Source organism: Ammodytes marinus, assembly GCF_949987685.1.
Source record: "Ammodytes marinus genome assembly, chromosome: 4".
Taxonomy (NCBI): Eukaryota; Metazoa; Chordata; class Actinopteri; order Uranoscopiformes; family Ammodytidae; genus Ammodytes; species Ammodytes marinus.
This window is the reverse complement of record NC_137233.1, coordinates 35,688,525-35,716,508: the sequence shown is the minus strand read 5'-3', so window position 1 is coordinate 35,716,508 and position 27,984 is coordinate 35,688,525.

The window sequence follows — 27,984 nt, the reverse complement described above, 5'->3', positions numbered from 1 at the left end:
GAATGGCCTTCCCTAATTTCCAATACTATTACTGGGCTGCTAATATCCGTGCTTTAGTGTATTGGGTTCATTTTCACCTTGACGACTCAGCCCCAATATGGGTAACAATGGAGTCCAGCGCTGTTAGCCCATTGTCTCTATCTGCCCTCTTAAGCGCCGCACTTCCACTCTCTTCGGCTATTCCAACAGTAATCCCGTGATTAAGCACTCCCTTCGAATCTGGACACAATTTAGGAAGAATTTTGGAATGCAGAATTTTTCACTTTTCAGCCCAATTGCAGCTAATCATTTATTTATTCCCTCGACGGTGGATGGTGCATTCAAGATCTGGCATAAAAAAGGCTTAAAATGCATCGGTGATTTATTTATTAATGATCTATTTGCTAGTTTTTCCCAATTGACAAAACATTTTGGTATCGAAAAGACAAATTTTTTCCGATTTCTGCAAATCAGGCATTTTACACAGAAGTTAATTCCCCAATTCCCTTATAAACCACCAGCCAATCATGTCGATTTGTTTCTTTCTGTAAACCCCACATTAAAAGGCTCAATTTCTGTGTTTTTCAACCTTATTTCAAAGTTGCATAGCCCCTCTTTAGCAGCTATAAGAACCCTGTGGGAGCAGGACCTAGACTCTGCCTTCACAGATCACATGTGGGATTCAGTCCTGGATCGGGTACACTCTACCTCCATGTGCGCCCGACACGCTCTTGTGCAATTTAAAGTAGTACATCGTATCCACATATCTAAAACTAAATTAGCTCGTATGTTCCCCGATGTAGACCCGACCTGTGATAGCTGTAAGAGCGCACCGGCATCACTCTTTCACATGTACTGGTTGTGTCCCACCTTGACTGAGTTCTGGACATCAGTTTTTCAAACAATTTCTGAAGTAATTCAGCATCAAATTGAGCCGAACCCTTTCACTGCAATTTTTGGCATTGCTCCAAATCCGGGCTTGCCTAAAGTGAAGCTGAAGGTACTGGCCTTTACTTCATTACTTGCTCGTAGGGTTATCTTACTCAAGTGGAAATATCCTGCTCCTCCTTCCCACTCACATTGGATTAGAGACATTATGGCATGTATGAATTTAGAGAAAATACGGTACACTACCCAGGGACCCGAGAATAAATTTGACAGAATTTGGCGCCCCTTCCTAATTTTTTTTTAAAAACCAACAATAATTATAGAAGAGTAGCTACCCCCTCCCCTCTTTTATTTTATTAAGTACGGGCCCTCAATGTATTGAGGGCCCCTTACAACATTAGGCTCCTCCCATTTACAAAGTTAGACTCCTCCCCTTTACCTCGTTAGGTTCCTCCCCTTTACCACATTAGGCTCCTCTCCTTTACCATGTTAGGCTCCTCCCCTTTACCACATTAGGCTCCTCCCCTTTACCATGTTTGGCGCCCCCTTTACATCATCAGGCTCCTCCCCTTTACCATGTTAGGCTCCTCCCCTTTACCATGTGAAGCCCCTCCCCTTTACATGTTAGGTCCCTCCCCTTCACCACGTTAGGCTCCTCCCCTTTACAACATTAGGCTCCTCCCATTTACCACAATAGGCTCCTCACCTTTACCACATTAGGCTCCTCCCCTTTACAACATTAGGCTCCTCCCCTTACCACATTAAGCTCCTCTCCTTTACCGCGTTAGGCTCCTCCCCTTTACCTTTATAGCCTCTCGGACCATAGGGGTCAGCCATGATTATTTTTTTCGCCGCCATTGCCCAAAATGTTTACGCAGGGGCGGGGCTTATTAACAAATTGGCCATAACTCCTTAACCATAGGTCCTATCATCATCAAACTTGCTGGGTATGTGCAGAAGTCATGTGGTAGCATGTTCCTCAAGGCTTATCGAGATTAACCCATAGGGGGCGCCACAAATGCCCCTTGACTCTTATTGACCTGTATTACACTTGTACAGCTCATGGTGCTCTACAATATAGCCTCTCGGACAGTTTTTTGAATTTCCGCTAGGGGGCGCTGTTATTAAGCCACGACTGAAGAAAGTTTGAGAGGCCACGCCCCGCACACCGTAAGTCCGATTGACTTGAAATTTCTCCCACAGGTGTATTTTAGGGTGCTCTACAAAAAAGCCTCTTGGATCATTAAAGTCAACCTGGAAATATTTTCGGCTAATTAGCATAAACTGAAAAACAGGGTTTTATCCACAACTTTGTCAAGTTTTACTTTATCAACACCAAATGTCTCACGAAGCCCCGGGGGACTATGACGCACGTCTCCGAAAAATATTAGTAGGATAGCTTGGAAAACATGGCCGCCATTGACTAAAACGTTTATGCAGGGGCAGGGCTTAATAACAAATTGGCCATAACTAATTGACCATAGGTCCTATCATCATGAAACTTGCATGATGTGCAGAAGACATGTGGTAGCATGGCCCTCTAAGCTTGTCGAGATTAACCCATAGGGGCCCCCACAAATGCGAAAACTGTGGTTGCGTTCCGAATCGCATACTCTTTCTTTTTTCTATTCTACATACTACATCCGACGATAAAAAGAATCTAGTTAGGATGCAGTAGACATACTATTGGGACATACTTTTCTCTCTTATTTCATCATAACATTGCGCCTTGATCTTGCCTCTTGCTTTTATATCCGTCGCATCCCCGTTTGTTTTCATAACATGGACCTATAGGCTTCGTCGATGTTACGTCACTTCACGTGCGCACTGGATTGTGGGTCAGAATTGCCCAAATAGGATGCACTTTTCAACACTAACAATCTTGGCCGCATGAAGTAGACCATCCGGGTATTCTAACCATCCTAAATCTGGCCACAAGAATCGGGACATCCTAAATCTTTTTTCTACATACTATATAGTAGAAAGTATGCGATTCGGAACGCAACCCATCATTCAAAAATGCAATGTTTGACAGGCCACGCCCCTTGCCCCCTGACTCTGATTGACTTGACATTTCTTACACATGTACAGCTCATGGTGCTCTACAATAAAGCCTCTTGGACCATAGGGGTCAGCCATTATTTTCTTTCTTCCCTAACTTACATGACCTGAAATACAGTGAAGTCACATTCACTCTGTGGATTTCCAACCTATCATCACCAAATTGTATACACAGCATCAGGGGACGGCCACAACTCGGGACTGGAGTTCGGAAAGTCCGCGGCGGCGGGATTGGCGGCCTGCGCAGGGCTGCCCGTACTTTCAAAATCTCCGCGGGATTTTCTAGTTTAATTTTATTTCTTTTTGTGTTCAATTTTTTTTTTTAATTTTTTTTTTCATATTGATTGTTTGTTTTTGTTTCTTGTGGGGTGTGTTTTGTGTTGTTGGGTGTGAGGATGGGATGTGGGTGGGGTATGTTCGGGAGAAAAAGGGGAAAAAAATTTTGTACTCGCTGTGTTACAATTCCGTTGTTACTAACATTTAATAAAAAAACCTTTGAAAGAATGCTTGTGCTCATACTCCACTAATTTATCTTAACCACAGAAGTCTATGCCTCGTTTTTAATAACACAACGGATAGGAAGCTACTTGTGGGTTTTTTCAAACAGTGAAACTGAAAGAAATGTTTTTATTGGTATTTTTGCCTGACTGGTGTATAGCTATTTAGCTTTGGGACAAGCATTCAGCTTTTGCTCATAAAAACATAACTCTATTACCCACATCAGTCTGGAAATGCCTCGTTTTTAACAGGACAAAGGATTGGAACTTAATAGTGTGGAAGTCAACTTTGAAGATATTTTTTTCACTGATTTGTGTGGTATTTTTAGCCGGTAGCTTCCGAGCTAGCTTCGAGACAAGCATTCAGCTTTTGCTCATAAAAACATAATTCTATTACCCACACCAGTCTGGAAATGCCTCGTTTTTAACAGGACAAAGGATTGGAACTTAATAGTGTGGAAGTCAACTTTGAAGATCATTTTTCACTGATTTTAGTGGTATTTTTAGTTTATTTTATCGTCTGAGTCTTATTTTTAGCGTTAGCGCCCATGTAGCTAAGTTTTGCTCATAACACGCTGTTTATATTCCCCACAGCAGCCTGAAAATTACTCGTTTTTAACATGACAAAGGATGGGAAGATATTCCTGTAGAAATCAAACTTTGAAGCTACTGTTTTCACTGGTTTTAATCATGTCAGGTCATGTCAAACTGTTCAAAGTATGGCTTAGCTCCGGCCGGGTAAACACTGTGTTCGCAGTCACGCAGTGTCTCTCTAGTATCGCGAGAGCATGGCAGAGACGTTGGGAGAGCCCCATGGACATATAAAGAAAGCCCGGCAGAGAGGTGGGAGGGGCCAGCCAGATCGCACAAATATAGGTCATCCTGAGACCAGAGGACAATCAGGGTATAGAGGCTTGCTACAATAAATGATCTGAACGGGTTTTTCAGCAAACATCTAAAAAAATAAGTATTAGGGACTACTTAGACCATATAAAATTGACAGCAAAGTGCATAATATGTGAGCTTTAATATGAATTTCAAACGGGTTATGCAAACTGAGAATATTAGTTTTTCCTCACTGGGAGAAAATAAGTCCCTGCGCGCTTTTGTTGTGCTCCGACAGCACCGTGCGTGTCTCCTGAGGGGACTACTGAGCTGAATGTTGCGTCGCGCTGCCAGTATTTTCGGGTTGGACATCGCCCTTTCTTTTACTCAACAGTCCGCAATGAAACGGGCGGTGGGGTAATGCCTGGTCCCGCTTATCTATTATAAGTCCATTGCGACTTCCACAGGGACACAGCGCACAGGTTGAATTTACGAATGAAAGTGACAGTTGAGTTCTGTCACTATCGAAATTGTTACGTGTCATTTCGCATTTCTTACTGGGCATATGGTAATGCTGGAGCTTTCTTAGTGGGTATACTGCCGTAGGCCTACTGCGTATCACGTAGACTACACCACTGTGTATTTTGTAATAACATATTCTACAACCGGCAGAATTTAGATATTGATCAGGAACTGTTTGTTGAAAGAGAAAATATGATTACAATTAATCTGACATTGAGGCCTTTGGTACTTGCCAGTCAGATTCAGATTCATAGAAATGGCGGAGTTAACTGGTGGCTTGCCAGGAGCCGCAGCCACGCCGACCAAATCCTCAGTCTTGCTTTCATCTGCACTCTACAAACCAGCAAAGAGAAGCCATGGTCTCATCCGAGCCACCAAGGCCATTCAGAGGCAGATACCTGATAACTTTACAGAGAGATCTGTTCTTTTAATCTACTCTGTACTGCTATTGTTCTTCTCGGTCCGCTGCTGCGGGATCAATCAGCTGATTAGCTCACGAGAAACCGCCTTACCAATACAACCTGCTACACTAAATGAACGGAGCCAATTCACCGCCTACTCTACTATCTTACGTGATGGTCGAGCAACTGCACCATCGGAACGAACGAACACAGCGCGAGATAAAGCTTAATGAACATACAGAAAGCTACTCCCCTACCTGGCCGGCGATGTGCAGCTGAACCCGGGGCCCGTCACCACGCACGATCTGCAGCCTCCAGCCGTGATACTCTCGGACCAAGGTAATTCCAATCAACCGTTACATTCATCCCGAAACCCGGCAATCACAAAACACTTTAACATTGGTCTCTTCCAAACTGTCCAAAATTCCAAAATCATCTGGGATCCACACGCAAAACCGAGAGGTCTTCTTGGGGGACATTGGCACATTCGTAGCGTTAAAGCAAAAACCGAACAACTTGAAACACTTTTCACCGACTCAAATCTGGACTTCCTGTGTTTATCTGAAATATGGCTGACCACATCATCGCCTGTTGCGTCCTTCACAATGCCTGGCTACAATGTTTTTAGAAAAGACAGAAATTAAAGGAAGGGGCGGTGGACTGCTCATCTACGTGAAAGATGACATTAAATGTAAACAGATTGACCTGGCATGCGCAAATGACATGGAATGTATTGCCATATCTATCACCTTGACTCAGCAAATGCCATTTAATGTGATTGGTGTAGGGTGAATTCGGGTAATCTGGGACATTGGGTAATCTGGGACACTTAAGGTCAAATGTGTTTATTTCCTTATCTAACAAAGTTTAAAAAAAAAAAAAAATACTACAGGATTAGTATGAATGTCACGCAACTGAAATGATATGTCTTCATGGGGGGGATGTCACAGGAAGAGGAAGAGCACTTATCAAACAGAAGCTCCCCTGAGAATTTCGAGAATTGGTCAATGACATAGGATTCTGATCAATTTAATGTTAAGGATATAACTCTTTCAAAAATAATGCATATTCTTGTTTTTTTTGGCAATTATGTTTGTGATATGTTAAAGAAACAAAATATGCAATAATATGTTGAATATTTGTTTTAGATTTTTATTTTTCAACCATTATGTTGCTGTCCCAGATTATCAAATATGATTGATAATCTGGGACGGCATGGTTTGGGTAATCTGGGACAGTCATTTAAATGATCCAAATTGGAAAAATATGCATTTACAGTGCTTAACTACTAATGCAAAGTACAATACAATAGCCTACCTCATAAAATATATAAAAATAAATGACCTATAATGTACAAAATTCAATGCATTAGGCCTACAGAGTACAATGGCCCCACAATGTCAGGAAAAGAGACTACGACTGAAAGAAAATGTTTTGAATAATTGCATATGGTAGATCAATTCATCAAGTGTACAATGTATTTGACTTATTCAGCTTTCTTTTTGTCATTTTCCCACAATGCTTGTATAGGACTTGTTGATAGTGAGGCTAAACTGCAGAAAATACGGTGATTTAGGCTTTTTTTTAAAGGCTAATACAACTGTCCCAGATTACAACGTCACCTGTCCCAGATTATCAAATTTAGGCCGAATATTTAATTTGTCACAAAGAACTCTAATAGTTGTGGCATGTCTCTTCTTGGTATCATATCTACATTTTTTTTCTTCTGGTGTTGTAGAAAACATTCTACAGATTTCAGAAATGTATAATATGTTGAGATTATGTGTTGGATAGTTATCGCAATAGGTCGCTGAAGTCAAAATTGCAAAAATCGTCCCACATTACCCGAATTCACCCTATATAGACCTCCCTCATCTGACATTACATGTTTTGAACATTTCAAAAACCTGCTTAAAGAATTAGATACTAAGAAAGAATGTATAGTTCTAGGTGATTTTAATTTAAACTGGGCAGAAAAAAAACACAAGAAAGAAACTTAAAGCACTTAAAAATCAATTTGAAATTACTCAATTAATAGATGGACCGACTAGAATCACAAACTCCTCAAAAACACAAATTGATCTCATTTTTAGTAATAAGCCTGAGAGAATCACCAAATCTTTTAATCTTCTTACTGGTTTGTCAGATCACAATATGACTCTTATTTCAAGAAAATTAACAAACAAACGATTTACTTATCGCCAAGACACAAATAAACATTCCCATGGAATAAGGAAACAAGACATGAATACATTTAAGGAAGAACTAGGTCAAATTGAGTGGACTGATGTTCTACAAACAGATGATCTAGAGGCCTCTTGTGAATCCTTTGTAGGCACAGTAGATAAAATTAAGATTAAAATTAATTAAAACACAACAAACCATTTAAAAACAGACGTGCTAAGAGTAACCTACCTTGGTTTAATGAGAAACTGTGGGATTGAATGAAAAAGCGTGATTTTGCTTTAAAAATAGCACTTAAGTCCAAATCAGTTAATGATGGACGAGTTTTTTAAAATCTCCGCAACAAAGTGGTTAATGAATTAAGAAAGGCAAAAGCCAATTTCTTCATGACTATTATTAAAGAAGGGAAAGGAAATAGCAAATTAATATGGACGAATATTAATAAATTAACAAAGACTGACAGTAAGCAAAATCAAGGACACGGACGTGAACTGAAAGTACAGGGAATTATTACAAATGACTTTAATGAAATTGCCCTCACATTTAACAAATATTTTATTGACTCAGTACAGAATTTGTCACACAGCTTTGGTGCAAGATTTAAACAAATCTCAGCGCCGAATCACACCAAACCGGTTTTTAACATAACTGAAGTTCCTCAAGCAAAGATTTTAAAAATCCTAAGCACATTAAAGTCCTCTAAGGCAAAAGATGTGTTTGAGTGGGACTCAACTTTTATTAAAAGCAATAATCAATCCTTCCAGATTAGATTCTTCTAGATTTCAGACGTGGCCCCCATCCCACCGAGAACACTGTCATCTGTGGCCAGCCTGTGGAAATCGTGTCCAGTTATAAATATCTGCACTCAAAAAAAAAAATCATTGGATCAACGTAATTTTATCATGACACCTAAGGTGCACGTAAACAAATCATGTTATGTCAGCTAATCTTAATCATGTTGTTTAAACACATCATACATGCGTGGGTTGAACATAATGTGAATATTTTCATCCAACTAATTTGCATCGTGTTGAATGTACTTGTTTGTACTTCATTGGACCAACATGATTTTATCATGACACCTAAGTTGCACGTAAACAAATCATGTTATGTCAGCTAATCTTAATCATGTTATTTGAACATGTTGAACATAATGTGAATATTTAAATCCAACTAAATTGCATCGTGTTGAATGTACTTGTTTGTACTAGGTTATTTTGATATTTCAATAACATACCCAACCAGACCAATACTGGGAAATGCATTGTTTTAACAAGACACAGGCTCTACTTGGGCAGCCCGCACAGGTAGATAAATAAAATATTCCATTGATTTAAAAGTCAGTAATAGTACATGGTGAAGCCCTTGTGTGCAGCCCATGGCTAGGTGTTTTTGTTGTATATTGGCGTTTAAGTGCATTGTGCACCCAGTTTAAGTGTACAGTAAAGCCACGTGGTGATCTGTTCCAAGTGCTGTTGGTTAAAATGAGAATTTGGGGAAGGTGATGTCATCGTGATTAGTTCAATGTGATCTTGTGAAATATACTTTTAGGGGAGAAACTAAAACAAAAAGGCTACAACTGCTGCTGAAGTATTTAAACATAAAAATGTAGTTTAATATGTAAAGTAAACAGTAATTTATTTTGACCTGCCCATAGTCAGGTTTGATTAATGTGTAAATTGTATTCCATTCTAAATTATTTAATATCATTGAATCATTCTCAATAAATGGTTCATAAACCCTGTTTGACTAATTTATTACCGACCCCGGCGATCACACGCTGCACCGTCACACTCAGTGCCACACACAAGTAAATGCTCAACCTGTTGGTTATACAGTCACAAAATTGTCCAAATCTACTGTAAAAAAAAGAAGAAAAAAAGCCAATTTTAGGTCACTTCAACACCCTAACAGCAATGCTAGTGTTCTTATACATTTACACCTGAGACAACATTCTTGGTCTCTGTCTGTTGAACAAACATGCAAGTCCCTCTGAACTGATTTAAAAAAAAAAAAAAAAAACTCCATTGGAGACTTTGTCTACCTGGAGAAAATTTAACCCATCAGCTTGTTTTTCAGGAACTGCGCCTTCGGGGACAGCCTTTGCCCATCCAGATTAAGAAGGATTTTTTGGGACACTTCGAAAGTACACTTGAGGTCTGCTGGGTAGGTTAAGTTAAGGCAGTAAATCAGTCCAAATAAAAGCGCGAAGGCCATCCCAATGTTGCCAAGATCGCTAATCACCTCCTCTCCCTCGATGAGGACGCCGACGTCCTGTAGTTCGTCTCCAGGCGCGGCACCTTCTTTTTTAATTGCATAGATTCCCAGCACAGTTTCTGCCTTGCAGGCGCTGACCTCAGTGTCTGTGTCCTGTGGGATATAATACGAAAATTGTTTTATTTGTGCTTGAATTTATGAGTTCAAACCAGCTGTGCACAAAATAGATAACAATTATCAGTATTGTTAGTGTTGTATTAAAACAAACTACATGTTGTGTCTTTCATAAAACAAACGCAATTTGTATTAGTTGTAAAATGTTTCAAATGTATGTTACACTTAAAAAGATGTAGTGTGATGTGAATTCTCCAGAAGTTGGGGGTTAGCTATATAGATATATATATATAGATGTGTGTGTGTGTATATATATATATATATAGCTAACCCCCAACTTCTGGAGAATTCACAGAAGCTACGGTGGCCTTCAAGCCTTCAGTCTTTCCAGAATATCAAGTGATGTGAAGAGGTATTTAGTTATTTATTCTATAGCACTACTTCTTCCAACAGGTGCATTTCCACAGGACGCCCACTATATATAAAAACGTGTAAGGCCGCTAACATGGCGGCATTCCCCGTTCCTATGTAGATATATAGAAGGCTCATTCTAACGTCATACAAATAAAACGTTTTATTTTCAAGAGATTATATACACTCATTAAAAGTTACCTATGAATATTATATTCCATTTAAACAATAATTTTTCAGGAAAAACACCAATTCCTCTACTCAATGCACCTTTAATACATATGTATTACACTTGCTTTCTCCTAAGAATTTATATCATATAAAGCAAATAAATATTGTTTCTTTCCAACTTGTTTACAGCCTCTTAATCAAACATTGTGTAACTCACCATATAATCCTTGAATAGTTTATCTGGGTCTTCGTTCAGGTAGATGCACAAGGACTTGAGGACACATGCACGTTTCGTTTCAATTGTGTCGTCCTGAGGGAAGAAAAAGACACTTGTTGAGATAATATTCCAGCTTTTTGTCAACAGTTTTAAAACAGATTTGTACTGTTGCTTTTCTGGTGCAGACAACATTGCATACGTCACATATAATAATTATTCATAAACTTTAAGCTCCAATAGAATAAAACTAGACAGGTACAAAAAATTCACCCCCCTCAGTGTAGCAATGGAGATATGACCTAAACATACAGTGTACCAAGCCTTGAATAGGTTTAATAATGCTGTGAAAGTAGCCTATATAACATTGGAGTCAATGAGAAACTGCTGTGTTTTGAAACCTGCCCTTACTGGCCACTGAACTGCAATTTTTGTCACTTCCGCATTGGATGCTAATAATCCGATAGCACAGTGTCCCTGCAAGCAAAATCAACTCTTTAATACAAACCTTGGAAATGTCCACGATGACATGTCTTATTCTTCTTCCTTGTGCTCCACCCTTGCCCTGAAATAACTCCATCAGGCGGGGAGTGTACCGGTCAAGAGCAGCAAAGAATGTTGAGATAAGAGGTACAGTCGATATGCGATGGAACTCCTTCTCGATCTGGAAAACTATAATGCACATGTAACTTACCCTGTCGGAACATCAAAACACAAGAATGGACATCGATTAAACCCATTAGTTGTTTAATCACCATCAGTGGAGAGAAAAAGGAACAGGTAATAATAAAACCGAAGCACACAGGACAAGCACCTCTTTCGCATTGAACAGAGCTGGCCATCTGCTCTTGACGTCTGTAACCAAGGGCTCTCCTTCAAGGATTTCCTGCCTCCTGTATGAGAAAGTCTTCTCCATTTTCAACGTCACAATATGGTCATTGTTCCTCTTCTTATTTTCTGAAAGCAGTGCGACACTTTCCTTGTCAAGACTCTCAGTGGTTTCTCCTGTTGGATGCTGCGGAAGGTAATTAACCTCAGCCCTTCTGGGCTTTTTCACATTTGTCGCCCCCGAACGCTTGTCGTGTTCCTTGTAGGTCAGTGAATTTATTGTCACCTCAGAGCATCCAATGCCTCTAAGTTTGGACCGGAAATTGGCCATTTTATACTTCAGGCTTATTGTGGTATATTTAAATAGTCTCCATTCATCAAGAGTTGCCGAGCAGATAGTCTAAAGTTGGGGTCACGAGGAAGAGGTAGAACATCCCTAGATGGGCGTGTGTTCAACTTAGTGTTGCACAAGTAATGGAACGATATGTCTATTTGCAGATATTAATACACCTGATACTCCCCCCACACCGATATAAGACTGTGTGTGAGCATGTACTAGCAGCCTTTGGGGGATAGCCCCCCAGCTCAATGCTATCACTAAGTCCTCTGTAATGTTTGTTGGAATTTCTGAAATAAACTTGGAACATTGATTTGAAGTCCAGTCTGCCGCCTTTGTCTTTGTCAATGCCATGGGGGATCCGGCTACCACAAATTGGCGTCACTGTAAAGGATAAAATGACAATGGACATGAGGAGCTGGCCATTCCAAGACTGTTCGTTGTTATACAAAAAAAAGAACCGTGTGTAGGTTCCATGGACTGAGACTTGGCTGAGCGGAAATGGCTGGACTGCAATCATGCTAGTATGTCGCTATGTGTTCATGTACCCTCTGGAAAAGAAGAAAAAGACAAAGAAAAAGCGTAGAACGTGGGCTTTCCTGAACTGTATCACTGCAGTTTTGGATAACAGATGCCACAAGACTAGTAACCAACAAAATCATGCCTATACTGGCTGTTGTGTGGCTGCAATACACCCGCCAGTAACAAAGTTGTCATCTGTAATCGGAGGAGGGAGCCACAACCTGCAGCGTTGGTTCCCTGGCCTTCTTGGCCCACTACCATCTAAATATAGACTATTGGCCTTTCATTCCATGGGTGAAAGGAGGGCTTGCTACGATGCGTGCCAAGAAAGGGATTTCGTCATCACTGGTGAGAGGCTTGGGTCCATGTGAAAGTGCCCACCACAACTCGTGCTATCAGCGTGATGTCACTGGCATGTCCAAGTCGTGATGTCACAGGACAACTGACTGCCGAACTGTGTCGTCTTACACTGGACTATCCAACCGGTCTCTCCACCACGTAACGTGTTTTGTTGTGCACTGTATTGGGGTGGTGGTTTGACCTCAGGAGGAAGGAAATTGTTATGGTGTCAGACCCCACTGTCTCAATTTCATTTATCGTTTGGGGGTTGGTGCATTTGAAATTGTTGGTCTTAATTAAAATGTAGTGTACTGCAGTAATGCCTTTAACTATGCATTGTATTCTACTTCACTCATAAAGAGTGTTTCTGTGTTCATTTTGGATTACTGTTGGGCTATTTAAATATGGTTGATAACATCTCGTTTTTGTAAAAGCAGTGCTTTTAAAGGAGGGCTATGTGGTATATTTAAATAGTCTCCATTCATCAAGAGTTGCCGAGCAGATAGTCTAAAGTTGGGGTCACGAGGAAGAGGTAGAACATCCCTAGATGGGCGTGTGTTCAACTTAGTGTTGCACAAGTAATGGAACGATATGTCTATTTGCAGATATTAATACACCTGATACTCCCCCCACACCGATATAAGACTGTGTGTGAGCATGTACTAGCAGCCTTTGGGGGATAGCCCCCCAGCTCAATGCTATCACTAAGTCCTCTGTAATGTTTGTTGGAATTTCTGAAATAAACTTGGAACATTGATTTGAAGTCCAGTCTGCCGCCTTTGTCTTTGTCAATGCCATGGGGGATCCGGCTACCACATTATCTTCCAGCCGTAGCATCCATTGAAGGATCCTTGTTCCCTCAAACAAGGGTGCTTTTTTATGAGTGCTTCCGCAACTTCATTCAAATCCATATCAGTTGGATAGGCTTTATATTTGAGAATTTCTTCGGCCAAGCGTTCAAGGATGTTAGATTTCAGCTTTGGTGGCACGTTCAGGTGAGATCCTTTTGCTCTGTATTCAGCATCAGCTTTTTCGAGCTGTAGATTGGACTCAAAACCGAAATAAGGGATAGTGAAAACACTCGGCCAAGACCAGTGCCGTGCAGTGGGTGAAGACGATGTTGATGAAGCAGGCTCTGTATTGTCTGTCTCAACAGAGGAGACCGATGCGGCATCAAGTTGCTCAACAGGTAAAAACTGGAGCATAATTGAGTCTTCTGCAGAAGAGTTCTGCAAATAGACAACCTTTAAGGTTGCTTTGTTGTCAATTTCAGTGATCACTGAAAGATTGACAAATTCCATGCCAAAATCAGCGTCCTGATATTGCAGACGAAAGTCTTGCTCCAATTCAAAATGTAGCTTTAAAGTCTGTATAAATTCCTTGATGGAGTCTGGTCTCCCTGCTGGCAGAACGATTTTTCGGGCATCTTCGTCACCCAGGATGACCCTCAGTATCATAGGCTGGGTCATTATGGAGACCTGAAAACACAAACAAAAAGGTTGAATTTGGCACAATATACAGTAAAATAGGCACTTTATGTACAAACTGTGGCTTGTGATGTTTATTGGACAGGTACAATGCACAGGTCCTTAGCAGTACCAGAGTTAGCTTCTATAAGCAAATTTCCCTCTGTAGTCCCTCAGCAGGAAAGAAAATATGCCAAAAGGGAAACCTCACACTGTAGTATAAAAACACTAACACAAGATTTCACAACTGTGAAACACGCCATCAATAAAATCCCATCATTAGGACACCACAAAACCAGACTTCACAAAATTAAAGTTTAAGTCGGCGATTCTGGAGGAGGCTCGTCTTTGTTTGGCAAATACAGGGAAGGTGAGAAGAAATGTACTTTGTACTATTTTGACTTCACCTTGAAGATAACAGTCTATGATGAGAACATGATTGGGTTGATTGTGGGTGTTAATACTTACAAACATTACTTGCATTATCCGTTTAAGGTAGTGTGTCTCTTCAGAGAAACCAGACGCAGGCATCCCACTGAATAGGCAGCTAACGGGTAGTCATCAAGTAGTTCCCCATGCTCAATCAAAGCCACCTCTCGCACATGTGACGTGTCCATTTCAAAAGCTCGAAAATGCTCTCTATACCAACTAGAGAACTTTTTTACAATAAAATGTATCTTGCCTTGCAAAATACAAATCTGCAGAATTTCAGCTAACTCTGGCAGACCAAATAATTGCCCATGGACAAGAATCATTCCTTTGTTGTAATTCATTCCATTGTATGAAGCAAAGTTTGTAATGTGGACATCAGTCTCATCTGGTAATCTTTGCTTAATAGCAGCTGCAATGTCACTTTGCAAAACATCCACAGGTACTGATGAGACACTTGTTACAGACAACGGTGTCCTATGGTCAAGACAGTGCAAGTCAGAGGCAATTGCAAGCTGATGTTTTCTTGCTAGTGTGAGCGATATGTTTTTAAAACAGTTGGTATGGCGAGCAATCTGTTTGAAGACACTATGTTTTGCCTCAAATCTCATAGTCCATGCATGGACAAGAGGGCCAAATTGGCGAATCAGAACAGGATAGTGCTCCAAAAAATGATGTTTAGGGAGAAGACGGCTGTTGGGAAAAAGGTCTTGGTATCTCAGGCGATGTTCATCAATTTTGAACTCGAGGTAAGCTATTGACTCATCAGAGTGGACAGGGGCTACAACAAGCTCCACTATATCCTTTAGATCCAAAACAACATGCCATACAGGTTCATCCTCCGGAACAAGTGGACCAATGATCAGAGGCAACAATCGAAGCAGAGCCCAATTCTCGTGTGCATTTCCACCAATGCTTTTTTTTACCGAGAAAGTCTGTGGTATTGCAGCAGGACGATTTGTTTTATCTGCCCATTTATATTCGAAAGTTTTGATCAAATTGTTAAGTTTTTCTAAAGTGAAATACTTTTTTGAAATCAAAACAGAAAAACAATTAGCTAGCTCTACAGGTATAATGCCCTCAAATAAATCATGGGCAAGATCTGGAGGGTAACCTGCAGTAAGATGAAAATGTGATAGAGCCTTGCTCAGAACACATTCACGTTTAACACCACAGTATGCACTTGTTTTTTCCAGTGCACCCTTCAAATGTGCATCATGAAGTTCTAGCGTTCTGCGCTCAAAACGACTAGCTGTCAACGACTGAATTTCTGTTTTCTTAGCTGTACAGAATCTACAGATGTATTCGCCTGAGAAACTTTCTACAAAACCTGCCAGGCCATGGGCACCTAGGTTATCAGCTATTACACAACTCACAGTGCCTTTGATACACTCATTCAATTGACTGATGAACAAACCATGCTCCTCCAAAATTACCAGATCTTCCAAAAGTGGATCCAACACTTCTTTGAAACCGAATTTTCTCAAATCGTCACTTTTACAAAGAACAGCTAAATAAATTGACGAGAGAGCAGAATGAGAGCCAGGCGGCAAATTGTCCAAAACCCAATATACCCCACAAAGCTTGTGCTTTTTGCGAGAGGTCCCAAGAGGATTACAAACCTCAAATTCGTCAATGTCATTGACTTCAGACTGACCAATCACACAATAGTTCTCGGACAAGCTGCGAGAAGAAAGTTCGGCCCGGGTGATGTGTCGAGAACAAGCTGCGAGAACAGCTAAACAAGAGCTGAGAGAAGAAAATGACGTCATTTTCTTCTCGCAGCTCTGTCACCGAGAACTTTGTTCTTTCTTCTCGCGGAGTATGTAACAGCCTTAACTCTAGTACTGCTTATGTGCTGTGCATTGTCCCTGTTAAATAAACAAAAAAATAAATAGATAGGCTACTCAGCACTAAAGACAAATTAGGTCTGTGAAAAAGAATGGGAAGGATATAGGTTTGACACTTTTACCCTGTTTCCATTTGGGATTACGATGCGGTTTTAATGATCCGATCACAAGTGGACAACTGTCAGTCTGTGTGTTCGCACCTGGCAGTACACATATGCGTCTTCTGTCTACTTGTGATCTGATTCCATGTAAATCAACACGTACATAATTTCCGTTTGCATTGGTGTTTTAAACCGGTGGGGTTCAAACAAGTACACATACAGGGCTGTACAGTGCCACTGTTTTTAAATCGCATTTGCTATCAATAGACTAGCAGGAGGGGCCCTCAGATTTTCAGGTACCCCTAACCGAGGTAGAACAAACCTCAACAAGGATTTTCTTAATCTTTAGAATGTCCTGTTCATGAAATTGATTCTTGAGCACTTTTATCTTTGGGCGAAATATGTTTTTTTGGTTATTCTTTAGAACTACCCCAGTCCCTCAAAAAAGAGCCAAATTAGGCCATTCAGAATAGGGGATATGTGACAAAAAAGCCCATAACTTGGGAATGCTCACTCTTTTCTTCATCAGATTTGCTGAGGTACTAACCAGGTTTCTGTCCCACATCACCAAAAAGTTAGAATGTAATTTACCAAAACATTTATTGAAATAGAGTCCTGTATACAGAGTTTTAGTTTAGGCGGAAATGGTACTTTTGTGGCGATAGGAAAAGAGGGTTCCTTTACTTTTCTCTCAAATATCACCAACACATAAATCCCTGCCAAATATACCATTTATGTATTGTCTAGGATGCTATTGAACAATAACCAGTGGTTGTATGAAGATATATATTACAGTTCAATTTCTAATGAGATTTTTCTAGAAGTACTCCTCCACTGAAATAGCCATATTAGGACATTCCGAATAGCCTATAGTCCAGCAGATATGTGAATGCATTGTGCTTTTTATGATACAAACATGAGCTTTGGCACACTGTTAGGGCATGCCCTAAGGAAGATTTCTGGCTATAGGGCCATTGTCAATTTTTCCTATGGCCCCCACGGCGGCCATTTTTAAAAATGGCCACCAGCCGCTCTTATAGTACCAGTAGCTTGGGTTGTAGAGCACCTAGGATCTTGATTATGGTGTCTAATCCTACATTTTCAAGGATGGACAAGGCAGTGGTGCTATTTAAAACATGCTAGAAAGTACCCAACTTCATATATCTGGCATTCAGGGAACAAAATTGTGGTAAAACCTTCAAATATTAGTGGAGTTATGCATATTTTCATGAATTACAGAATCAGTTCATGAGTTGTATGCTGTATATTGTAAGCATATACGGTCAGTGTCAAGTTATGCGCTGTTTTAGTGTAGACCACAGCTGTGCCCAAACTTGAAAAGGGCTGAACAACTCTTGAAGGACACGATGGACAACTCAATTCTCTTCATCTTCAGTTTATTTTATTTTAGGCAAATGGAGATGAATGGGGTCTGACCGAATAGGTGACCGAATAGGTTATTAACCTAGGGTACACAGAAAACAAAGGCATTAATTGCATATAATTCCAGTACACGTCTTAATGTAAAGAATAAATTATAATAATACTGTTAGTTTGACTTGATAAATGAAAACTTATTAAGATTAATTGAACTAAAATCCCTTCAAAAGGGCTAATAATTAAAGTTACACCAAGGGTCATGTTATCATCATTCTCATCATCATTATGATAGAGTGCCATTAACAAAACATGAGTACCAAAGTACTTCTATGAAATATAATGAATTCAAACATTGCATCCCCAAATATACATAATCAAACATTTGAGAAGCATGGCTTCTTTTTACTGGCAAGTCCATGAGAAGGTGGAAACTTGTACTTTACCAGTGGTGTCTTCAATCATTGTTCATACTGTGGCTGTGAGGTGTCTACAGGAGCAGGCAAGAGGGCTGACTGAGCCAGCTCCAAACATTTATCACCATGCTTCCTGCATGGGTGCACCGGTGATTGTGCTCCCTCAGGCACTTCCTTCCTCTTGCCTGGGGTTGTTCGCCCCCTGCAGGTTTGGAGTGTCAGTGTTGTGGCTCTTTCCACAGGGAAGCAGGTTTTGACGAAACACCCACCCCCCACTTGACCTCCTGGTTGTTCAACCCAAGGAGGTCACACCAGCTCTGTGATGCATTGAATTCAGTCATTCTCTCCCACACTTTGAGCTTCACTTTTTTCCTCACCTCATCCTTCCCTTCATAAGGTCCAAATAAGTCCACTGTTGTGTACGCAAATGGATTGGCCAGTGTTATTCGCTCTGGCAGGAGGTCACCCATGATCTGGCGCCATCTTGCCTGGGGTTGTTCGCCCCCTGCAGGTTTGGAGTGTCAGTGTTGTGGCTCTTTCCACAGGGAAGCAGGTTTTGACGAAACACCCACCCCCCACTTGACCTCCTGGTTGTTCAACCCAAGGAGGTCACACCAGCTCTGTGATGCATTGAATTCAGTCATTCTCTCCCACACTTTGAGCTTCACTTTTTTCCTCACCTCATCCTTCCCTTCATAAGGTCCAAATAAGTCCACTGTTGTGTACGCAAATGGATTGGCCAGTGTTATTCGCTCTGGCAGGAGGTCACCCATGATCTGGCGCCATCTTCTGGCCTTGGCTTTTCTGCATGCCACACAGTTGTCAACACTCTTTTGGGCTATTTTCCGGCCTTTTACCACCCAGGGTTTCCTTCTCATCCGGAGGAGTGTACCTGCATTTTCTTCAGGATTCACACTGTGAGCTTCTTGAGCAAGAAGAGTGGATATCCATGATGTGTAAGGCAAGATTGGTACTGCACTTTTTCCATCATTAAAGATTTGGAATCTTCCTCCACAGAGCAAAAGTCCAGTGTTTTCATCTTTGACAACAGCAAGTCTGCTGAGAGTTGTGTCTGGAAAAGTTACCTCCTCTTGAGCTGAAGAAATCCTCTCCCTCTTTGGCTTATTTGTGACTGAAGTTCCGGCCAGCACTTTTTTCCACTCTGTGGCAGCTCTCCACACCCAGGCAATGATTCTGGTCAGCTTAGTTAAACTGCTGAATTTGCTGATGTCAAGGATTTTTCTCACTGCAAAACCAGCAGGTGGTCTCCGGGCCTGGATGTGGAGTTTACCTCCAGTGGGGCTGCTTTGCAGGTCCTTGGTTTGGTCAGTTTTACCTTGAGCAGAATTTGGAGACAGTGGAATTGCAGTGGCAGATGGGGCCTTTTGGTTTCTCCTCACCTGTGCTCGGGTCAGTGCTGCTGTAAAACATTTCCTTTGGAGCTTGTTTATACTTTCTTTGGCGCATGCAGCGACATCTTTGGCTGACTTTGTCGGCCACTCATCCACAGGTTGTTTCAGATTTTTTTCCTTTTCGATGTATCTCCTGAGCGTTGCAGCAAAGACAGCACCACTTACCTCAGCTTTCACTGGTTCTCCTTTTTGGTCAAGTGGTGTGAGCTGAGTGGTTTTGCTTCTAGTCAGTGGGTTTGGAGTTTTTTCTCTTGCCTCTTCTCCAGGAGGATTTTGGCTGATTCTCATCTTCTTTTTTCTCTTTGAAAAGTTGATTGAAGTCATGAGATACAGTTTGCCAGATTTGACCAGGTACCCAACTCCAAGGGCTTTGTTGTCTCCTTCTCTCACCTGGTTGGGAAGAATGAAGACTTGATTCAATGTTTCCGGATGTTGTGATGCTAGTGTCTGCCTCCCACTTTGGCCTGACCGGACCCACGGCTTGAGGAAGAATCCACCTGCTCTCAGGATCTCTTCGACTGCATTGGTGGTTTTGTCTAGCTTGTCCAGGTCATTATGGGATGCATTTCTGTTATTGGGCAGGGAATCTTCAATCCAGGGGTATTTTGCGTCCCAATGAGCCTCCTGACTGTGTGCATCTTCTTTTCACGTAGGTGAGGCCTCGTCTGATAATCTCCAGTTCTTTCTCCTCACTCAGTGTCATGTCTTTACCTCCCGGTTGACAGTTACCACATCTGCATCCTCCACACATGGGTTCGCAGGCTGCTCCAGAAACGGTGCTTTTGGTTTCAGCCCTGATCTCTTGTATCTCAGCAATTTATTGATACTTCACTGCTGTGGTCCTCATCGATCGTGCAAAGTGAGTCTCAGAGTTGTGTAGGGCCATGTCTACGACTTCAAAGAGGTCTGGATGTGCTCCGCCGACGGTCTTTCCTAAAGGGCTCTCCCACAGGACGAGATTTCCTACGACCTTTACTCTTTGTGGGGCCAGTCTTCCTTCACGGTGGCTGATGAGAAGCTCCACGTGCTCTGGTCTGTGAAGGTCCTCCAGGGTGGTGTCAGGGAAAAACGTCTTGAGTTGCTGCGGTTTGATGACTCTGTTCACTCTTGCAATTTCATCCAAGCCATAACAGATCAGTTCATGAGCTCTCTCCGTGCCTCTTGGTGTCTTGACTCTTACCCTGAGTAAGTATCTTCTGGTCTTTACCTTCATGGCCATGCCTCCGACTCCATAGACGACAAGTGTGATCTTTTCACTTCGTAGTTTCAGTCTTCTGGCAGCTCTGTGAGTGATGTAGTTGGTGTCTGATGCTAAGTCAATGAGTGTTCCAATCTTCTGCCCCGCATTGGCGGTTACGTCAAGAAGCATAAGAATAACTGGTAACTCACATGTGTTTGAGTCCATCACTCCAGGTAGGTTTTTTCCAATGCAGTGTGATTTTGCAGCCATGTTGGTGAAAGCTCTCTTGAATTTGTCTGCCAGGTCTGGGCGGAGCTCAGATATTAAAGGTCCCATATTATGCTAAATGCACTTTTTAAATGTGTTCTAACATATCCATGGGGCCACGGTGTGCCTAGAGACTGCCAAAATATCAAAAAAATAACAATCTCTCCTTTTCTCACTCTCCCCTTTTCTGAAACCCCTACCCATCCCCCTCAATATACTCCAGTCAGAATTCTCCCCGTTTCTGATGTCAAAAACGGGAGAGCCACCACCCCACATATTCAAAACCAGACACCTCCACCTGCAATAATTACTCCGGCACACCCACAGATCAAATCCCTCCCCCCTCCCATATAGCCCAGAGACGTTCAGCCCGTCAGCTATTGTTTTTCTTTACAAGCGACAAGATGTCCGAAAAAGCAAGGCATGACCAGTGTTCAGTTTTTGGTTGCACAAACCAACACAGAAGCCTTCATTTACTCCCACCAGCAGAGGATATGAGGACACAGTGGATTTATTTCATTTTTGATGGGAATGTCCCCACAAGAGTTCCAAAAAGTGTATTGGTGTGTGCTAACCACTTCAGTCGGGACTCCTTCCTCAACTTCGGCCAGTATATGGGAGGATTTGCCTTGAAACTAAGGCTAAAAGACGGTTCTTTACCAACAATCCGCAACTCCACTTCTAACGAGCAAGGGGTAGGTTATTCACCTGTTTATTTGTGCGAGTTGTGTGCTTTTTGCGGAACGTAACACTTCAATGCAAGCTACCTAGTGCTACACGGCTCGTTTACTCTGTAACTCAGTTTCTGTCTTCACTTCTGCCGTCAAATATAATGTAAACAGACAAAATATGTGAAGCTCCACGTGTAAAAAATAAACGGCGAGACACAGAGGAACGGAGGTAACGGTTTTAATTGGCTCGGGAATGTTTGTTTGCTAAGCCTTTGTACACTAGCATTTACAAACAGCTGCTATAGTTTTGCCCCTTATAAAATCATTTATTGTTGCCTGCTTCCGTCTGATGATGCTGTGTTGCTATGCAGACAAAGTATAGAAAGCTGCTTGTGTAGAAATCAAACGTTGAAACTAAAATGAATCTTTTCAATGGTATAACATTGCCTAAGAAGGCTGGTTAGCATGTTTAGCATACACCGCTAGCTTAGCCCCCCATTGGCTTTTGCTTGCAATGAAGCAAAAGCTACGGTGGCCTGCCAATCAATTCTCAATGATTGATAATGCAATACGTGTTTAACTGATACAATTACAGCACTGCTACAGATCAACAGCTATCCTGCTGCATCATGCAGTATATTTTATAAATGCAAAACCTCACTTGGAAAATGTTTTGTTTTCTAGTTTGAAATGTTATGTCCAAATACAAGTTACCATTGAAGTGAATTGCATACACCGCTAGCTTGCTTTAGCCCCCTTGGCCACCTAAAATAAACTAATTTATTTTACCTGCTGCAGTCTAATAATGCTGCGTTTATAAGACAAATGAGAGGAAGCTTCTCATGTGTATATCAAACCGGAATTACAAGGAATGTAAACAACGGTATTCATTTTGATTTTGAACATGTAAGCTATGTAGCAAAAGCTGCCTGCCAATAAATTCTCATTGATTGATAATGCAATACATGTAACTGATATAATTACAACACTGTTACAGCTCTAAATTTTATAGAATATGGCATCAACAGCTTGTTTTTTGATGATTGAGATTGCTGCATCATGCAGTATTTTATAAATGCAAAACCTCACTTGGAAAATGTTTTGTTTTATAGTTTGTTATGGTATGTTGCAATACAAGTTACCATTGAAGTGAACTGTTGGTGTACTTTCTTCCTCCATACTTTAAAATGGTTTATATTTGTTACTCATAGTCCATAACTTGTTGTAACCTCCAGCCTTTCTCTACATACAGGCCAGCACGTCAGCGACTTCGACACCATTAGCTGTAACAAGGGATGTTGCCTGTCAGACAGACCCCACAAGGACACGTTCTGTTGGGACACAATTGTCTTCTAAGATTTTTCGGCCACACTTCAGGAGTGAAGGTTTGTGCTAAATATTTTGTATTTTTGGTATTTTAAAATTAGCTGGTGCATACTTGAAATGGTAATAAGAATGCTTTGTATTTGTCTTTTGTTATATGTTTGGATTTCATAAAAATATACAACTCTGTTACAGGTGTCCAGGCTACTGTGTCCTGCAGAGACTTTGGGGTTGGCACACCAACATCCTTACACTTGTCCTCAAGACCGTCAAAGAGACCTCGTCTGGACCTTCAGGAGGAGGAGGATGACGAAAATCCACTTGAGGGCAGCTCTTCAAGTGGATCTTCACAGGAGCTGGATGACGCTTATGACCCTGCAGACTCCTCATCAGCCATGGATACGACGTGAGTTACTCAAATATTCCTACTTGTGTGTGTAACTGATCACTTGTTGCCAATTTACGAGCAGACAATTATGGAGTCTGAATAATTGTACTGCATGTTTCCAAAAAAATTACTAAAGTAGTTCACAGCATTTCTATCGTTGAAGATGTGCTAAATGAGAGATGAAGCCCTAACAGCATATTACTTGTTGCTCTGTTTTTATTTTTACAGAGCTGAAGAATCATGTCCCACCCATCAGATCAAAAAATATATAGTGTATGAGACTTGCATTATGGAGCTGTTTGCAGTGTGTCCTGTGTGCAAGCGGGCATGCGACGTAAAAACACGAAGGATTGGGACCTTTCTATCGGTGGACCAGCTGTGCCCCAATTGTCAGTTCTCCAGACATTGGAAAAGTCAACCTGTCCTCGGAAGTACTCCAGCTGGGAACATACACCTTTCTGCGGCAGTGTATGTTAGTGGAGCATCTTTTTTCACACTAGAAAAGGTAAATGAGAAGTAACAATAGGCTTTTATGTAATGTTGCTAAATCCAGGGTATCAAGTTCAGAGGAAATTACACAAAATGCTATACAACTACTATGCTATCAACTATAAAAAAATCTGTCTTTTTTTTAATCTACCATCAGATCTTCAAGGCAATGAAACTGCAGCTTTTCCAGTATGACACCTTCCGACGACATGCCAGGATGTACATCGAGCCAGCAGTAGCACACATGTGGAAAACTACACAGGATGTGATGCTGCACCAGCTCAGTCAAGAGGAAAAAGTTATAGTCGGTGGTGACATGAGGGCAGACTCTCCAGGTATTTGACATTTTATAGAAATAGTATTTTTTACTTTTAGTACTCTCATAGGATGAAAAAATACCACACACCACAGTGAAAGAAAATGTAATGACTATAATGACCGAAAGTGAAAAATATTTATTTTTTTTTATCACAGGGCACTGTGCAAAGTTTGGTAGCTACACCATGATGGACCTCAAGACCAACACAGTTGTTGATATCCAGTTGGTTCAGGTCAGTGTTGAAAATTAAATTGTAACACTTTTTAAAATTTAAATTCATACATTTGTCCATGTTATATTTGTTTTGTAATTTGTATATACATTTGAATTTTTTGCACAGAGCAATGAGGTTGGTGGAAGTTACCATATGGAAAAGGAAGGTCTAAAGAGGAGCTTGGCATTGTTGGAGGCAAGTGGTGTGACTCTGGATTGCATTGTAACGGATCGCCATCCACAAATCCAGAAGTTTCTGAGGGAAAGCAACATCACCCAGTTCTATGATGTATGGCACATGGAGAAAGGTATATTTCCTTACGTACATGTGCAAACACCAAGGGAAAGTACACAAAATAATATGAATCAATCAATGGGTGATCATTACAGAAAGAGCATCCTACCGATGGCCTATCCACACACATAGCAGCTGTTACTGTTTTAGTAGCAGTGTCATTTTTAATTGTATGTTTATAAAAGATTAACATACTGACTTTTAAGTTCTGCACTACTTACGACAGCTAATTCACTTTAATTGAAAAGAAATTTACATAATGTAAATTACAGGCATTTCAAAGAAACTGGACCAGATAGCCAAACTGAGGGACTGTGAAAAGCTGAAGAAGTGGATCCCGTCCATCAGAAACCACATTTACTGGACTGCAGCGACTTCAACCACCGGACCAGAGAGAGTGGCTAAATGGACCTCCGTCCTGAACCATGTTCAGGACATTCATACGCATGAGGATCCCATTTTTCCGGTGTGCCTTCATCCCCTCCGCCAAACCAGGGACCAGAGTAAATGGCTGGCAGCAGGTGTGTTAATCATATACACAGGAACTTTACCAAATTTGCTTTTAAAATCTGTGATCAAAATTGTTTATAAGACACACATCACACATCCTGTTTTATAGATTTGGAGCAAATACTGTTATTACTAAGTACTATGTTACGATGTAAAAAACATATGTTTTTTTTTTATCTTTAGGAACTCCTGTTTTTTACAAGATGGAGAAGGTGATGACAAACAAGAGGATCTTGAAGGATGTTGCGAAACTCAGTCCACACCACCAGACGTCATCTTTGGAGGCTTTTCACAGCGTCATCCTTCGATATGCTCCAAAAAATGTTGTGTTCCCATTTCTTGGAATGCTGTGCAGGTAAATGGTAACTTATAACGTGAGAACATGTGTTTTTTTCTCTGTGATTACTTCCCTTTTTAATTTTTTCACTTTACTGTATTTGAAGACTATACCTGGCTGGCCTGTACTTCAATGAGAACGCTAACAGACAACAAGCCAGAACTGCTGATGGAGACCCTCTCTTCAAGATGTCCTTTCCAAAGGCCAGGAAGGGAGAATGCAGAGCCAAACCAGTGAAGACAGAGCCCACATTTCGTAAGTGAAACTGTCCTTTTATCTATCTCAAAAAACTGTTATGTACATGTTAGATTCACTATTACACTTGTGTTTACACTGATAATAAATAGATACAACAATAAATAAACCTGAGAAATAAACACCATTAGTAACATAATATGCGAAAAAAAAAATATATACAAAATGATATATAAAAACGTTTTTGTCAATTATTGCACAGGGTTTGTGGATGACTTGATGGACCTCATCTTTGAGAATGTCTTTGTGGACCCAACACCATACATGGCAGACCTTCTGAAGATTCCCATCCCAGCTGACCTGTCTTCACAGTATGAGCGGCCGGACAAGGAGGACGTCATCGCAAGCTATGTGTCCCGGTTCAATCAAGAGGCAGTCTGAACCCGACATATGTCCCCTGGGCGTCAGGAAACTCCTGTCGAATCCGAAGGACCACACAGGCTGGAATGACGACTCTTATCCTCCGTCCAAGGAAGCCCCAGCACCAGCTCACAGAGCATCGATAGGCTAAATATCTATAACGACTGGAAAAGTTGGAAAACATTATTATTCTGACAGTGAATGTACATTTGTTTTATATTATTTACATATATTATATATTACACTGCAAAGCCACACTTTTGTTTATAATAAATGCTTTACAGTGTCTGTAAAAGGTCTCGTGTGAATTCATCTTCAATAATAACATTCTCCAATTATAGGAAGGTGTATACGTATTACATATATAATTTTGTGTGTTGTGAACATCAAATCAAATCCCCACTAAAGAAATGTGAGGCAAGACTATAAAATCAGAGATGTATTTTCATAAACAGCATTTACTATTATTACACATTATAGTTATGATACTGATCAAAATATAAACAAGTACTTACTGCTCTATTCCCCTTAGTCGTAATGGTCCATATGTTGAAAGCATTCTGTAAAGAGAACACATTCAGGCAAACAGGGTCCAAGCCAGGATGGTCTGTCATGCAGGCAACTTTTACCTGTAGCTGCTTTATTCGTCTCATAACCTAGAATGAATAACATAAGGTAAGTGTCATGGAATGTGATAAATGTAAGCTGCAATTAGACAAATAAGCTAACATAAATATTACCTTTTTCTGAATGTGTCAAAATGTATTTATTTACATATAATATATTATTTTAAAAAGGCTAAACAAAGGAAGCCGTTTTGAAAGGTTTCTTCAAAATATTGCATTACATACCATTATAGGTGAAGCAGTGATCTACCTGTCACTACTCCCCACATACAAATGATATACTAACTGCTCAACTGAAACGTAAATACTTGTTGAACAACATTTATAACAATATAAATTACACAGAGAAAGTACTGGTGGCCAGTGTGTGTCGTTATTATAGCTTATGTAGCCAGGTAGGTAGCTTGTTATCTTCAGGTGAGCCACAATACCAACACACACCGGCTGACCCCCCCCCCAACATAAACAGTCATTTACCATTCAGAAACGTCCTGCAGCATTCTCAAAGTCTGAACTTGGGCAGGAGCTTCTTGTTGTTCTGGGTCCGACTCCGGGTCAAACTGTTCAAAGTGCGGCTGAGCTCCTGCATTACTAGCACTAGCCATGGTTCTTATTGTGGGGTAATGTAACTATGGTAACACGTGTTACCATCCCACCTCACAGGTGTGCCACATCAAGATGCTGATCTGACATCATGATTAGTGCACAGGTGTGCCTTAGACTGTCCACAATGAAAGGCCACTCTGAAATGTGAATTTTGTTGCTTTATTGGGGGTCTGGGGACCAGTCAGTATCTGGTGTGACCACCATTTGACTGAAAACTGCACATTTCAGGGTGGCCTTTTATTGTGGACAGTCTAAGGCACACCTGTGCACTAATCATGATGTCAGATCAGCATCTTGATGTGGCACACCTGTGAGGTGGGATGGATTATCTCAGCAAAGCAGAAGTGCTCACTATCACACATTTAGACAGATTTGTGAACAATGTTTGAGAGAAATGGTACAATTGTGTATCTGGAATGAATTTTAGAGCTTTAAGTCCATCTCATGAAAAATGGGAGCAAAAACAAAAGTGTTGCGTTTATATTTTTGTTGAGTGTATCTATATATATATATATATATTAGGGCTGTCAAACGATTACATTTTTTAATCAGATTAATCACAGGATTCCGTGGATTAATCACGA